Source organism: Bos grunniens, chromosome 10 (genome assembly GCF_055505025.1).
Source record: "Bos grunniens cultivar Pamir isolate PY7600 chromosome 10, Bosgru_T2T1.0, whole genome shotgun sequence".
NCBI classification, from domain to species: domain Eukaryota; kingdom Metazoa; phylum Chordata; class Mammalia; order Artiodactyla; family Bovidae; genus Bos; species Bos grunniens.
The window spans coordinates 57,845,130-57,861,502 of NC_141174.1; the positions used below are offsets into that span (position 1 = coordinate 57,845,130).

Genomic DNA, 16,373 nt, shown 5'->3' on the forward strand with positions numbered 1-16,373 from the left:
CAGTGCTTTGAATATAACTTTATTATGTTAATGCTTGCTTAATTGAATTGGAATTTGTTTTTTTGAAAATGGAAACTTCTTGAGATTTTTTTTTTCAGAACTTTCTCTGTGTTAAGATAACTTGCATCTAACACATTTTGTCCCAAACCGAATAACCTGGGAACAAGCTGCAGACTACGAAAGCCTTCAGGAATCCTTCAGACTCAAGGACACTCACGTGTCGCCCGTAGTTGTCTGCAGTAGTGCTGTGGTTCCGTGTATCCTAGCCGATGGAGGAATTGGGGTGAGGAGAGGTAGTACGCGACAGACAGAAGTGCGGTAGGTCAGGCACGGGAACCAGGCTGATTCTGTTAGAGGAGCACAGGCATTGTTGGGCCTTCTGGATATTGTTGGCCTCCAAGAGGTCTTTTTAGTTTTTCTTATTTACTTCTTTCACTCCATACATACTTACTGGAGTCCTGCTATATGTGAGGTCCTGTCCAAGCTGCTTAGGATCTATCAGTGAGCAAAATAGACAAAAAATGCCAACCCCATGGATCTTTTAACAAAAGGAAATAGAAATAAGCATAATTAATAATTATGTAGTATAAAGAGGGTGATAATTGATGTGGGGAAAAAACAGAACAGAGTAAGGAGGGTTAGTAGTGTAGAGGAGGGATAGATGAAGGAAATAGGAAGCTTGCAGGTTTAAATAAGATGATCAGAGTTGGCATCTTTGAGAAATACGGTGCAAGTGTGTTACTGGGTTGTTAGGCACCCCTGGGGTTGCTGAATGTTCTTCTGCCCCGAGGAGAGAAAGAGGCACTGTCTGTAGTTGTTCCAAAGGGTCTAGCCGACAGTGAGGGGGAAATATGTTCTTTTTTCCTGGCTGCTCCTCTGGCTGGCATTCCTGGAAGTTAATCATGGTGAAAATTGCAGTCATGTCTGGAAGACAGCAGGGGTAGAACAGAAGGCCTTATAGCCAGTTTCCCTGAGGAGTGGTATTTGAGCCTTGGGTGCCTTGAGTAATAGGTGAGTTAGGCCTCTGAATTTTCTCCTTCCTCAAAAGGAAAAGCCCAATATCATGATAGTCCCTCTTTCTAGTGAGGTCTCAGCAACTCTGGGGGTTGAGGTAGCTCATTAAAAATAAGCTTTCAGGGACTATACACTTAGCTTCCAGCCTAAAATTTTAATTTTGAGGTTTGTGTTATTTTGATTTCCTCTCAGTGCATAGCTGGCTTTGTTCTGGAAGTCTCAGTACCTAATTCATCAGCCTGAGGGTGAAGATGTCTTGTGATGTCTAGCTGCTCTCTTGTTTGACTTGTGTTTTGTAAATTTTCTTATAGTTCCCTTGCTTGCTTTTTCCTAACCCTTCTACTATTTCATTATTTTTCCTGTTACCTCTTCCCTTTTTTCTTTACATGAAGCTGATAGGCAATAAAAATCCCTTAGGCCGACTGCTGTTTGGTAATTGACTGGAAGCTAAAATTCCTACCTAATATGTAGACATGTAATGTCTTATTTCTGTCCTTGGGTTGTATAGAATGCTCCTCGTGGACATCAAGCTCTCAGCCTGTTTGTTATACTGTATGCCATTTGAGGTAGCTGAAAGGTGCTGGGTACCTGTATACTCTATTTTTAGTTATTTATATCATCAACTTGTGTGGTTGCAATATATAAGGAGGCCTATTTGCCATTCTATACTATACTATGTGCTATTTTTGATATAAAATTTTAGAAGAAAAGTTCTTAATGAACTTGGGATTGATGCTTAAGAAAAATCTGTTTTAGGCAGAGAGGGTCCTAGGCAAATATCACATTGCTTTTCTTTGTCAGGATTTGCTACATGTCAGATTTGACGTCATAAATTCTCACCACATATGCTCAAGTGGTACAGTAATATATGACTGATACTGTGAATTTTAAAGCCGGTGGCTATTAATTCGTTATGTCATTAATTTTCTGTAGTGGTTAAAAAGGTCTCAGTTTAACTGACCAAGTAGTTTTGCTTAATTAGTAGAAATGCTTTTAACATAGTTTAGTTTGCTAGTGATAGTTGGTTTTTTTTCAGTAGTATTGTTTCTGGGGTTTGTATTAGCAGGCCCTTATAGTCCTAACAAAGCTAGAAATCTGGCAGTGTGGATTTCAGATGAGTTCGGTAACACCATCTGACAGAGAGGGAAATGCAGGACAGTGTCTGGTAATATTCTTTTCTTTATGGAGCCTTTCTATAAGAAAGAAATTCAGTTTTAACAAGATCACATTGAGGTAGGTAATATAACAGTGAAGTGACATTTTCTTCCAACAACAAGTCTGTAATATATTTTACCTGAATTTGTGATCAGAAGCATTAGATTTATTTAAAAGTGTTACATAAACATGACGAGTGCCATTTCTGTCATCCTTATATAATTTTTTTCCTTCTTTCTTGGTAGGCAAAATAATGATAAACAGTGATTTAATTCACATCTCAGATACTTGATGGAAAGAAACAAATTGTTGAAGTGTGGTGCTGTTAGGCTGTGCACTTCATAGGGATGACACAGGCAACAAGCGATTACATTTTTATAAGGATCGAAATCCTTACTTAAAATGTCACAGTCCTAATCAAAATAATGTGACTGAGTTGAAACTGTTAAAGGAGAAGCTACAAAATTAGGCCAGATAATAATAATATGGGGTTTATTTACTCTTCATAGATTGGTTAACTACTTTATTAAGAGCACATTTAAAGTATGGTTTTGATTAAAATAAACTTCTCTGCACAGTTGGCAGTTTTAGATCCTATAGTGCAAAGAAATAACCAGGATTTTTGCTTTGAGGAACAAACAAGAATTGAGAAAGGTTTCTGTAGGTCAACACTGTTTAAGAGAAATCATATCTTGATTAAGCTCAGCATTCTTCAGGGAGAGGAAGAATAAAATCTCTCAGGTGGGGGGTTCATTTTTAAGAAATTGAGCTGCAATAAAGTATGTACAGTAGGACAAGTGGAAAGATTTCAAATAGCAGATAACCCACTGAAAGTTTAAAGACTTAAAAACCATTTTATTAGAAAGCAAGGGATCAAAAGCACCATACAAAACAGATGGTCATTTGGCATAGTCTCAGAGGCTGTCGAGAGGAGAAAAGCATCTTTAAAAAAAACTTAAAAACATTTTCAGTCAAGACCAAAGAAACCCACAAAGTGATGATGGTTAGTCATGCGTGCTGCCTAGAAATTTTAGGTGAAAGAAGAAAAAGATGTTGAATTAGTTAAGTTCTTTGCTAAACTGATGGTAAGAGTTTTTGTTAAGAGCTTTTTTAAGAAGACCGCTAGAAAATTGGTAAGACTACTCACTCGATCATGGTGTGAAAGATCCATTCAGGGATGAAGAGGTTGGAGAATTTTCACTTCTGTTTTTCCCTCTTTCCAAGCAGTTTAAAGCTTCTGGTCAAATGATGATAAGCTTAACTTTAAAAAATAAGAAATTGGGACATGAATTAATCTCTTTTAATGCATATAAAGTACAGAAAAATGTATAGAAGTCCCAAAAGTTATTACAGAAGTGGTGATATTTAGTTAGTTGTTCCAACACATTTTTTTTCCCCTAGCTGTCTAACTTTTCTTGATCAGATCTCTAAATCCATCTACCCTAGAATTTAGGAAAAAATTCAAGGATAAACTGTAACTCCCAGTGAAAGTACATCACTTCAAATTAAGTAGCATGATCATTACATGAAGGGACTGGAGTAGATTTCACCATAAGAAGGGTTTGGAGGTAGCGGGAGTAAAATCTATATTAGAAAGTTGATCAAATGTAAATTAAAGATTGAGATGACTTGGTATCATTAATATAACTTACTGGGGCCAAGGCAATGGGTTAATTTACATAAAGAGAAGTCACATATGACAAATCATTGACAGTTGTGTGTGGACAGAGTGGTTACCAGTAGACATCGTTTAGTTTTATTAAAGTCAGGCCAAGGCTGTTTAAAAACTTTAGCCTTGGAATGGGAGAAAGTGTTTTGTTTTGTATTAGTAAACTGACTTTCTGACAGTAATCACATCCATCTAGGCCTATAGTTCCTTCTCTGCAATTCTAAAACCCCCAAATTCTGAAAGCTGTTTTGTTTTTTTTTTAAGGTAGGCACAAACCTGACTTCAGCTAATGAGGCTATTTATGGCTATTTTCATTGTGGTTTGTTCTGTTTCAAGTAAATATTTATTCACTTTATTGTAAGGATATTAATGAGTTTGATGTCAGGGTGCTATTCCGGTTTCTCCTGAGAGTATTACACTGTATGGTATATTAATTATCTCAGCTTTTTATAGATGAAATAACAGAGGCTCAGATAAGTGCAGTGACTTGCCCAAGATTCTTAAACATCTTCAGGGAGAGTAAGAATAGAATTGAACTTTTCCTGCCGCCTCCTTTGTTTTGTTTTTTTCCATTGCATTGTGCTGGTTTCTCATGACATTACCTCCAGAAATTATCTCAATGATAAGTTCTTCTAGGTGGAAGGGTTTAAGCAGTGACACTCATTTTATTTGACAGTTTAATAAATGTTTTACAAAAGTGACATATTCAGGTTTTCTCATGACACTAAGCTCTTTCAAGTGCTTAGGTTCCCAATTGTTTAAGATTATACATCCAAAGTATCTTGGCTGTGTGGGAGGGATGAAAACTCAAAGATGAGCTTTGGTGTGGATAGTATTACATTAAAAGGAGGCAGTAAGTCCAAACCACTTTGCTAGCATGAGATTTTCAGCCCCTAGAGGAGACTGGAAATCTTGGTAAGCTGTTCTTTGAAAAATTAGTTCAGTGTGCTGCCAGGGAAAGCTAGGCATCATTAGGAAGAGAACTAAAGAAAGATAAAAATAAACGTCCCCCTGTACAAAACCAAGTTTTGTCCATGTTTGTGATATTGCCCCTTCTTTTCATCCCTAAGAAATATGTATCAGAACTGGAGACCAAATGAAGTGAAGGCTTTAATGAAAACATGTAAAATGATTTTTTTTTAATCTAGTTTTTATTTATTTATTTATTTATTTTTTAATCTAGTTTTTAAAGACAGAGGTAATATTGTCAGACTCCATCAAGCGATGAGAAGAACTTGTTCACCAGTTCTTAGGATCTGTATTGGATAGAGAGCACCTTTTCAAATTAGAAATAAATTTAGCTTAATTACTGGGTAAAATTTGTTAACAGTAGAAGTAGTAGAAATTAGAAATAGGGTCTAGAAGGGTTTTTGTGTGTGTGTGTGTGTGTTTAATTAAAACTTTTAAGCTAATTGTAGGAGTCTCATGCATTTGTAAGGATAATACAGAGGGATCCTTTGTACCCTTTACCAGTTTCCCCTGGTGGTAATGTCATGCAAATATAGAACAATATCATACCAGATATTGACACTGATACAATCTACCCAGGTTGTTCAGATTTCCCTAGTTTTAGTTGTACCCACTTATGAGTGTGTGTATTTGTGTTAGTCACTCAGTTGTGTCCAACTCTGTGACCCCATGGACTGTAGCCCAATAGGCTTCTCTGTTCATGGAATTCTCCAGGCAAGAATACTGGAGTGGGTGTCATTGCCTTCTTCAGGGGATCTTTCCAATCCAGGGATCAAACCCAGGTCTCCTGCATTGCAGACAGATTCTTTACCATCTGAACCACCAGGGAATTCCCACCACAGCCAAGATACAGAACAGTTTCATCACCACAAAGGTACCTCACATTGCCCTTTTATATCTGCTTCACTCCTGCCTCTCATAAGATTTTTGATAAATTATTGGATTAATATGTTTTATAACTTGTAAGGGAATCCAGAAATATTTGGAGAAGTATATATTTTTATAATATTATTTTTAAATATTTTATTTATCAGATTAATTGTTGTCATTCAGTATCTAAAGTGGTGTCCGACTCTGGTACTGCAGATTCTTTGCGAATCCCATGGACTGCAGCACACCAGGCTCCTCTGTACTCTCTTGTCTCCCAGAGTTTGCTCAAATTCATATCCATTGAGTTGGTGATGCTGTCTAACCATCTTATCATCTGCCACCCTCTTCTCCTTTTGCCTTCAGTCTTTCCCAGCATCAGGGTCTTTTCCAGTGCGTTGGCTCTTGGCATCAGGTGGCCAAAGTATTGGAGCTTCAGCTTCAGCAACAGTCCTTCCAATGAATATTCAGGGTTGATTTCCTTTAGGATTGACTGGTTTGATCTCCTTGCAGTCCAAGGGACTCACCACCACCACAATTCAAAAGCATCAATTCTTCACCTCTCAGCTTTCCTTATGGACCAACTCTCTCGTACGTGACTGCTGGAAAAACCATAGCTTTGAATATACAGACCTTTGGCAGCAAGGTGATGTCTCTGCTTTTTAATACACTGTCTAGGTTTGTCATAGCTTTCTTCAAAGGAGCAAGCATCTTTTAATTTTGTGGCTGCAATCACCGTTCGGAGTGATTTTGGAGCCTAAGAAAATAAAATCTGTCACCACTTTCCCTTTTTCCCTTTCTCTTTTGCCATGAAGTGATGAGACCGGATGCCATGATCTTAGTTTATGAATGTTGAGTTTCTAGCCAGCTTTTTCACTCTCCTCTCATACCCTCATCAACATGCTCTTTAGTTGTTCACTTTCCACCATTAAAGTGGCATATTCTGCATTATCAGATTAATATGTACACTTTTTTTGTTTTTGTCCTCCATGAGCTTTATATTAAAGGTCAAATATTGCTGTTAATTAAAATCTGTAATCCACTGTTTTTTTTCATAGTACACTTTTTTATGTATCAAATATAAGGTACAAAGTAAATGATAATAAATGTTTTTGAAGCTAGGAAAGTAGGTATGCCATTCCCAGTCAGATGCAAACTTAGTTATCACATACATAAATCAAAAATGACACGAAGCAGGAAAAACAGAAGAACTTCCTTTGCTTTCTGAAAACAGCCAAGAAACCAAAGAAAATTATTTTTAAAAATTCAGAGAAGAATTTTTTTCATAGTAGCCAACATGCCTTCCTTAGGCATTAAGACATATTTCTGTTCATAACCTTAATACAGCCATATTTTTACTCTTTATGAAAACCAAGTCTCCCAGTAAAAATGGTATTTTACCACACTAATCTTTCAATTCCATCACTAAAAATGAAGTGACACTGACCAATTTCTAACCTCTTGGAACATTCTGCATAATGAACTTTAGTCACTGGAATGCGTAATTGCCCAGAAAAGCAGCGCTGTCTGAACTGTGGTACGATTTGTAGTCAATATTCTTGTTTTCCAGTAAAAAGGAGATCTCATAAGAAGAAACAGTGGGCTCCTTGTGGTTACATTGATCAAGAGAACGTTTCTGATCTGCTTCTGAGCAAACATTTCTTAATAGGTTGATCACCGATCTGGGGTCTTCACTCATAATGGCACTGCCAGACACGATCATGTTAGCTCCTGCCTTTGGCATCATATGTCATGAATTTCTGCCCTCCAAACCCAGGTTCCACTGTCATAACCAGTGCTATATCTATCTGATTAGCCCATGGTACCAGATACTCAACTGTAGTTCCTGGTTTGATCACAATGCCAACCTTCATTCTGTTTTCCTGTGTGTCTTTGATCAAAGCTCCTGGGTTCTCAGTAGCCTCGAGATGAAACATATATTAATTGGCTCCTGCTATAGCCATTGGTTTTACCCACTTTTTTTGGTCTGGACACCTTCATGTACATGTCAAAGAAAGGGTCCTGGTCTAGCTGCTTTTGGAGGCTTTCTACCACAGGATGACCAAAGGTGATGTTGAGAGCAAAATGCCCACCCACCTGTTACATCCAGGTGCAGATAATCGACCTCAGAGTCCAGCATCTGGAGGCACTTGGCCCCTAAACTGGCCACATTACTGTTGAGGATGGATGAGCCAGTTTGTAGCCAGATGCCATGGTGCTGTTTCTCTAGAGCAAGTTACTGCTCAAGAGCCCCAGCTAGATGAAGGCACCTTACCCCAATTGGCCATGCCATTTTTAGTAATCCACTATTTACCCCTTCCTATCACCAAGTCTCACTCCCAGTAGGCAACTGCTTTAAGATTTTTGGTCTTTTTCTTGTATTTACTTCTGTATTTCTAAAAAATAATCTGCTATCCTATTGTGCTCTGCTTATCAAATCAAATTTTTGCTTTTATCAGTATCCATTAGTAAGTAAATATTTATTATTGAACTATTTAGTATACTACTATGTTTTCTTATGCAACTTATGTTTTTTCCCCAGGGTTTAATATTAATTACCTCAGTGTTTTTAGTTTGTCATTATAATTCATTCAGACTCTCCAACAGATGTATAAATCTCCTCGTAATATAGTGAAGCACAGGGTGATCCTTAACTGTAGTTTCTTTCCTTCTTTCCTTTCTTTTCCATCCCTCTAAATATCCTAACCTGTGAAGACTACTGGCCTAATTCCTGTCTACTGTGATCACATAAAATGCTCTTTTAGGAACAGGACCATGATCCAGTAGTATAGTACCTTTATTCATAGGTGTATGATTTTACCTTTTTAAAAAAAGATAATGTGCATATGATAAAGTACATTGAGTATACCAATCTTCAGTGCATAACTCAGTTTTGCACGTATAAGTAGCCATATAACCACCATCCAGTTCAAGATAATAGAGTATTTCTAACACCTCACAAGTTTCCCTCATGCTTCTTCCCAGTCAGTAAACTCTCAGAAATGGCCATTTTTCTGACATTTGTCCTCTTTGATTCATAGGTGTTTAAAGTGTGATACCTGGACAGTTTAAGTCTGATAGAATGTATCATACATTTAAGTATGAGGGCTCCCAGGGGTTGGTTATGTACTCGTTTGCGGGCTAGCCCTATTTTGGGTAACAGCTCTACATGGATGAGGCTGAAGGCTGAGAGTATTCTGGAGCAGTTAGGCATTTTAAGAAATGTGAGGACTGGATTGTTTTCTAACTTTTCCCCTAGACTCTTAATAAATCTGTATCCTTTTTATGTATCTTAGAAAAAAGAGAAATCCACTCTCTTTTCTGGTAAGTTTGAAGCCTGTTAGGTAATTGAGACAGTTTATAACTAGTGACAAATCAAGCTCAAGTAAGAATGAAGAAAAGAAATGGCAGCCTTGGCACTGTTGTGGTTCTGCCCATTGAGGAAAGTAGTGTTCATTCACTCATTTATTGACCAAAATATTTATTGAGGGAGTACTGTGACCCAAACCCTGTTATTGGGATATAATGATGAACAAAAGAGAAACAGCCTCTTGCTCTCAGGGTGCATGCAGTCAGGTGGAAGAAACAAATGTTAATCAAATCGTTGCACTGGGAGGTAGGGTGTGAGCAGGGAATGTCTGAGGTAAAAGCCATGAGGCGGTAACGTGGGAATGGGGTACAGAGGACTGTGTCCATGAGAGAAGGCTGGAGAAGTCAGTCTGGCTTAGACATCCTGAAGGTTGTGGGTGTGTGGATCCCACTATTTTTATGGTTAGCCTGACAGTGTAGATACTATCTTTTAATAGAGAAGTTTTCTTTGTGTACACTTTAGAGTTACTATAGGATAGTAGATAAGAGGTTTAAGAAGGGAGATGAAGTCTAGAATATAAAAACGAAGGTAATTCCTCATGTTTCCTGAAAAATGCCTGAGTTTTTTCCTTTCCCTCATTCCTGTGAACTTGACCCACGTTATTCCCTGTTTTAGAGGTGAGGAGACTGAGCCATAGAAAAGCTTTGCCACAACAGTTCTGTGTGGAGGCCCAGTTTCTTAAATCTCCTGATTCCTAAGCTAACTCCACTTTTTTCTTGAGAATTTGACATCACCTCTTTGGTATATAAAGTTTACCTCTGGGGAAGAGAACTGAATTATGAAGGGTTACAGAGCCCTGCTGTTGGGAGAGAGAGGATGGTGAAGTGTTACCGTATGTTCTAGATGATCTTTGCCTTTGGCTTCTTGGCCTCCTTACACAGAGGCCTTGGTTAGGGTTTTCTCTGTGAACCAGTTCCACCAGTGAATCCCTGCAGGGTTGGGACTGAATTATTTGCATATTTAGTATGCTATTTAGCCTATTCGAAATGTATGCTGGTACTAAGCAGTATTGACAAACACCAAGGCTCTAAACCTGAGCCCTGTTGAATAGCTTTGTCTAGTCGAAGTGTCAGTTGATGGTGTGAGATGAAACAGGTCAAGCCTCATAGTCTTTGTCTGAGAATAGCAGCCTGTGAAGACCATAAAACTACTCATGATATGCAGCATATAAACACTGAGGGACTGAGAGATGCTGCGCTTTTGCTCTTCTGTCCTTAAGTGACATGTGGTCAGAGGAGCTCTGCTGAATTGGATCCATCTTCTCAAATTGGCACTGTTTGTCCGTATTTGATTCCCATTGGAGATATAAGCTAAGAGCTGTGGTACTTGAGGATATGACACAGTTCCTTTGTTACAGTAATGAATGTAATAAATTAAGGGAGCGACCCAAAGGAAAGTTGGTTGATTGTCATTAGAGCCCTAGTTGGAAGTTCAGTTCATCAGTGAGGTCTAGTGTGGCAGGTAGAGAGGGAGATGCCTGTTGCAGCTGGATAAGCTGAGTCACCACTGAAGGTTTACATGTTGTACTGGGCTCACCTAAGGTTGACTGAGTATGATGTGATTTCCGGGTAGCATCTGAAATTCAGGGAAGATGGTATAGTTTGGTTTTCTTCTTGCAACTTTTGTTTTATCCCACTGATTTAGTGACAGTTTCCTGGGACATCAAACCCTGTGAACCTCACACAGTTTAGATTTGAAGGCCTGTTGGGGGTTGCAGGGGTGGTGGTGGTTGGCTCAATAAACTAGTAGATTGGAACAGTTTGTAAAAGAGATAATCCAGAGGTTAAAAACATGAGCTTTGGGATTGGTACCTTGGCCCTGAGGGATTTTTGAAACAAAATGGAGTCTTTCTGTCAGTCACTACAGTGTAGAGTTCCATGAGCCACATCTGAAGGTACTCCTAGCCTCAGTGGAAAACCAGGACAACTGAGTAGTTGAAAGAAGAAAGGATTGCCATTTTCTTTCATAAAACTCAAATGGATATCAGTACTACCTATAATTTAATTTGTAAAAGATTTTCAAATATTTATTTTTCCTTTATTTAAAATACTTTAGATCCCTGTACAGCTGTAAAACAGTCCTCTTTTAGTTGAGACCCTAGAACATTATGAGAATATTTGGGTCATTTTATTTTTTTGAGTTGTCACATTTTTTAGATTTGGATCCTCATAATATGCTTAGAACCATGATGAATTCTCCCTCCATTTTATAATAAAAAAATTAATATTTAATAAAGCAACTTGACTGACATCCTGGCTAGGGTCATTGGAAATTTGAGTCTGGAAATCACTTCTCTTGATTCTAAGCTCAGTTTTCTATTTTTTCTACACCATGCTGCCTTCCTGGAATTGAGCATTGCCTATTTTTTCTTTGTCCATACAGCTTTTGGTGAGAGCTAGCTAGCCAAGACTGATCACCCTCACATCCAAATGTGTGTGACCTGTCTGGTCACAAGCAGATTATACTCACTCAGACACAACTGTCACTTGCTCAGACCAAAGCCTGTGAGAAGATTGATACAAAAACTGTAACAACAGGGAGGACAGTTAAATTTACAGTGAAACAGCCCTGGACAATTTGCTGCTTAGACCAGATTAGCTATAGGTAATTGGCAGTTAAAGAGATCCTGTGTCTTTGAAGTCCTCTACGATGGATATAGAGCTCTATCTAGCAGAAAAAGAAGTATTATTTTTCTCATTGTGTTTGGACATAAGTAGGGTCAGCTGCTGTTTATGTCCTCTGGGCAGAGCCAGAGTCCTCTCATGAAGACTCTTTTTCCCATTCTTAGCCTGGAAGAGAGGCCTTGCTCATTACTGAGGTAGGGAGGTGGTGTGATCTATGGCATATGTCCTGATAAAAAGCAATTAATGACCTGAAATGTGTGATTACAAACCAGTCTGTGGGCTGGAAGTCTGAGAGATGGAGTTGGGTTCCAGAGAGGAAACGGGAATTTGAAGATTTATTGTTACAGATACAGGGAATGGGGAATGATTGTCACGGCCTATTTTGGTCCCTTAGCTATAGCCACTCAGAGGAGAGTTCTTGATGATCAGGTACAGAACAAAGTGCAATAGCAGTGGCAAGTAATTCCACTGAGAATAGGGAAGTATAGTACAGTTAGGCAGAAGGAGACGAGAGAGGAAAATATATACAGAAACTCCTGCAAGTTGAAAGTGCTTTGTGGTCTCTGTAAGGTATTGGCCCTTCTGATTCTGTACTTTCTCTGCCATAAAGTAGCAGGTCAGCGCTTTTCATTTCCAGCTACCATGTTGGTTACCCTTCCTTCTGTGGTTAAACATCTCTGCAGTGACCTGTCAGAGGGTTGATTATTAACTGCATAAAGCCAGGGATGCTGGAGGGAGCAGATGGAAAGTGGTTTGGCTGCTACAGCCAGACTGGTAAAGAATCCTTGGCAATTTTTCAGTGTATCTTTGGAAAGATACCATCGAAGTTACTATGAAGGCTGCTGGGTTTGGAAAGCTGAATTTCTGAAGAGTCACCTGGTTGAAAAGTGGTAGTTACTTAACACACTCAGAAATAGGAGGGCAGTGCTCTGTATAGAACATCAGAACCACTACTTATTGGTTCTCAGGATATGTTGTCTTTGTTTACATTCTGGTCATTCAGAAATTCTAGGTAGTTTTCTAGTAGGGAAGGCACTTTTTGATAGGTACATTAATAGAACTTCAGATTTGAAAAAGGCCCTGGACATGTCCAGGTTACACCTACCACACACAGAATTCTTCATGTAATTAGCTTGACTGGAGATGATGCTTTTTCTGATCACTGCTTTTGATAGAGATATGGCTTCATTAAGCATTGTAGGTCATTGTTGGGAATTTCAGATTATTACATTTTTTTCTCCTGAACTAAACATCTGTCTTTCTGTAACTTCTACTCATTGGTTCCGTTTATATCCTCAGCATCACAGAATAAGTTTCTCTTCCACACTGCAACCTTCATACCCATCTCCCTTCAGTTAACTCCTTTCCATACTAAAGAATACCAGTTTCTAAGACCTTTTCTCTTATGAGATGGCTTCTTGATGTTTTACAGTACTCTTGGCTATCTCTCCATTTCATGAATATCTCACAGAAGATATGGAACCTGAAAATGAGCACAGACCATCAGATGTTCTTTTCATCTCCAGCTACTTTTTAAGAAACACTTAAAAAAATTGTTAATGGCAATATTTCTGCTTACTAGAAAAACCAAAGCAATTTGCCACAACAACTTGGAATTGGGACAAAAAGAATTTGAGGAAGTTTTTTTAAATTTTTTTACTGATACTAAGGCTGTAATTTTTGAGGTTCGACATTATTATAAGCATTGATTTTGCCTCATATCTTCTCCAGGAATATATGCATTGAGTTTACCCTTAAAATTATAAAAATAACTTGATATTTATGTTTACAGGAATTATTCAAATTTACACTACACTACACTGAAGTGACTTTAATGTTTCAGATAATTTTTAACAAGATGGATATATGTATGTTACATAATGGAAAATCTATTGTTTTAACACATAACAAACAACGTGACTCAGTGTAAGATTCTTGAAAAATAATTTTCTCTTCAAAACTATAGATTTTTTATTCTTTTTTAACATTTAATGTTACAGAACAGTCTAAGGTTGGCCTAATTTTGTTCTTTGTAATTTAAAAATTTTGCTAGAATGTGTGCACGTTTGGCTTTTAGAAAAATTGATTTTGCTGAAAAAATAGTGAACTTTTTCAAAATCTTTTTCAGTTCAAGGTGTTAACTTATTTATTATGTCTTGATGGGTTGCTTTTTTCCCATTTGTTCTAGTCTCTTCAGTTTTGCTTTGAGTATTATTAAATACTTCCTTTTAATTTCCCTCATTATTTTCTTTTTACTGTCCTTTTTCCTTTGAAATAGGATCCTCTACTATTGCAATAGTATCCTCTACTACTCCAGAGGAGTATCTCAAATTTTCTTGTAATTTCTTCCACAGTTTTAGTTCTGTGCTTTTTTGATTTCTGTATGAATTTTAATTGGTGTTACCACCAATTAAACCACCAGTTGGTTTAATTGGTGAATTTTAATTGGTTTTTCATTTCCTTGCATATTCCTTTTTTTTAAAAAAAATTACATTCTTTTAAGTTCATATCTTTTCACTTCAGCTGGTATCTTCTTAATGCTCTGCCTTCCTTACTGTCATGCTTTGTTTATCTTGCTCCATACTTGACAGGTCAGCCCATACAGTAGAATGAGAACTATCAGGAGCTCTCAGTGAGCTCTAACATTTTCTTGTACTTTATATTCTTTCCTTTATATACCCTTCCAGAGTCTCTGTTTCATTACCATCCTGTTTTGTAGAGGAAGAGTTTTTGTTTGTTTTTTAGAGGAAGGTCTTTTGAAAGTTCTGTTGTTTTTCCAAGAATAAAAAAGCATGGGATTGTTCTAATGGTTTACATTACATACTAATGATGGGGCAGCTCCAGGGGAAAGAGGGTCAGTGGTAGGTGAATGTGGGTTGTGCTCTACGCCTCACAACAGTTGCAGAGATTGAAGAGGTGATAAATTATGATGTTGGGCAGAACTATGCTTTAATAATCCTTTGTAGTGCAGATTCAGTTGGCGTTCCCATTTCTTTGCCCTTCATAATACAATTGTTTTCAGTATTGTGTTTCACTGCCTTATTAACTCTCATTTTCTGTTGTATTCCCAGCGCATAGTTTAGTGCCTGGGACTTAGTAGGCAATTAATACTTTTTTTTTTTTTAATGAATCAGTAGATAGCATAGAGAATTCCAAGCATTTTACTAAAAATTTCTTCAGAGTTTTAGATCATTTTTGGTGGTATCATTTCTCTAATTCTTCAGAGATTATGTTGCTTTTACCGTGCGGGTCGCATTGTTTCATAGTTCCTATGTTTTCCCTCATGGTTTTTGTTCATCCTTTTATGAAGTAAGATCTATGTGGACTCAGTGCCAACTGTGGTCAGGTGCTGTTGCACTAAGCTCTCTACTTGGTTAAAGGATGTATTTTCTTCTCAGTGCGTGTGTGCTGTCGCTTTAGTCTTGTCTGACTCTTTGTGATCCTAGAGACTGTAGCCCACCAGGCTCCTCTGTCCATGGGATTTTCCAGGCAAGAATACTAGAGGAGGTTGCCATGCCCCCTCCAGGGGCTCTTCCGACCCAGGGATCAAACCTGCATCTTATGCCTCCTTGTTGGCAGGTGGGTTCTTTATCACTACTCATTTTCTTCTCAGATCTGTGGCCAAATGGCAGATTAAAGTGCAGTCCTTTCTCTCTTAAATCCCAGTTAGCGCTGGTCTCCTAGGGTGACATCTTCTCTTGAACAGTTTCTCTTGAACCCTGGTTCTTTGACACTGCCTTGAGAGAGAAGGCGGAAAAGTACAATTTGTCTTATCCCTGTTCTATCTATAGCATTTACCTGTTAGATATTTACTTCATAGGATTCATCGCGCCCCCTCTGGTTTCCTCTTTCTGCTCTGCCATCTTCTGAGGGTTATTTTCTAAATGCACATAGAAAGATGGTAAACAAGGGAGTAATTAAGAACAGAATTCTTTGGCTTCATCATAAAGTAATACCTCGATGGTATATTTTGGCTGTCAGGTTTTCGAGATGGTACACTCCCCAAGGAAATATGTATATTTCCTTTTTTACCACCCACTTCACCCACCCCTCTTTTTAGCTATCTCTGTTCCATGTTGTGAGGCCCTGATGTTTATCAATATAGTGTCATCAGTCTTAAAAGAATAGGGAGACTTAAACCACATTCTAGCATTAAGTTTTTTAGTACTGTTCAGTTATTGATAGGGTAACATTTTTTTCTCTGTGTGAGTGTGTGTATCTTCATGAGGATTTTAGTGGGAAAGATTACATTGAATTCTGCTATTTAGACATAATTTGAAACCTGGAGTTTAATAACGCTGGCTTAACTGAATGTAAGCTGATGGGTTAAGTCCTCTTTGAGGATTGTCTCCTCTAATTGCAGTTTTTGTCCCTATCCTGATATTGTATTTTTCCCCAGTCCTGTTTACTTTTCTCTTTTGCTTACCTACAATTAGATACCCTCCCCCTGCCCCATATTATTTTTAGTAGGAACAGGTCCTGTTAGTAGAGGGATTTAGCCTTTGCTAGGCAATGTTCTAAATCTCTGATAATTCAAGAAGAAGTATGGGAAGTGATGTGAGTAAAATTGTGCTGGGGGATGTGCCAGGGCCCGTATTGACTGAGGGAAGATTGCCAGCTGGCAGTGGTAGTAGAAATCAGTCTCTTGGGAATGGGAAACTAGAAGATTCCTAGTTAAATCTTAGCACAGACTCTCCAGGCAGTT

General features: G+C 38.1%; 1 protein-coding gene and 1 pseudogene across 5 annotated transcripts in view; one reads left to right on the forward strand and one right to left on the reverse strand.

Moving 5' to 3' along the window:
* ZNF609 (zinc finger protein 609) overlaps positions 1–16,373 on the forward strand; it is a 201,072-nt gene that overhangs the window by 9,605 nt on the left and 175,094 nt on the right. The gene's annotated exons all lie outside the window — the stretch shown is intronic.
* Positions 7,164–8,479, reverse strand: LOC147364593 (ribulose-phosphate 3-epimerase-like; annotated as a pseudogene).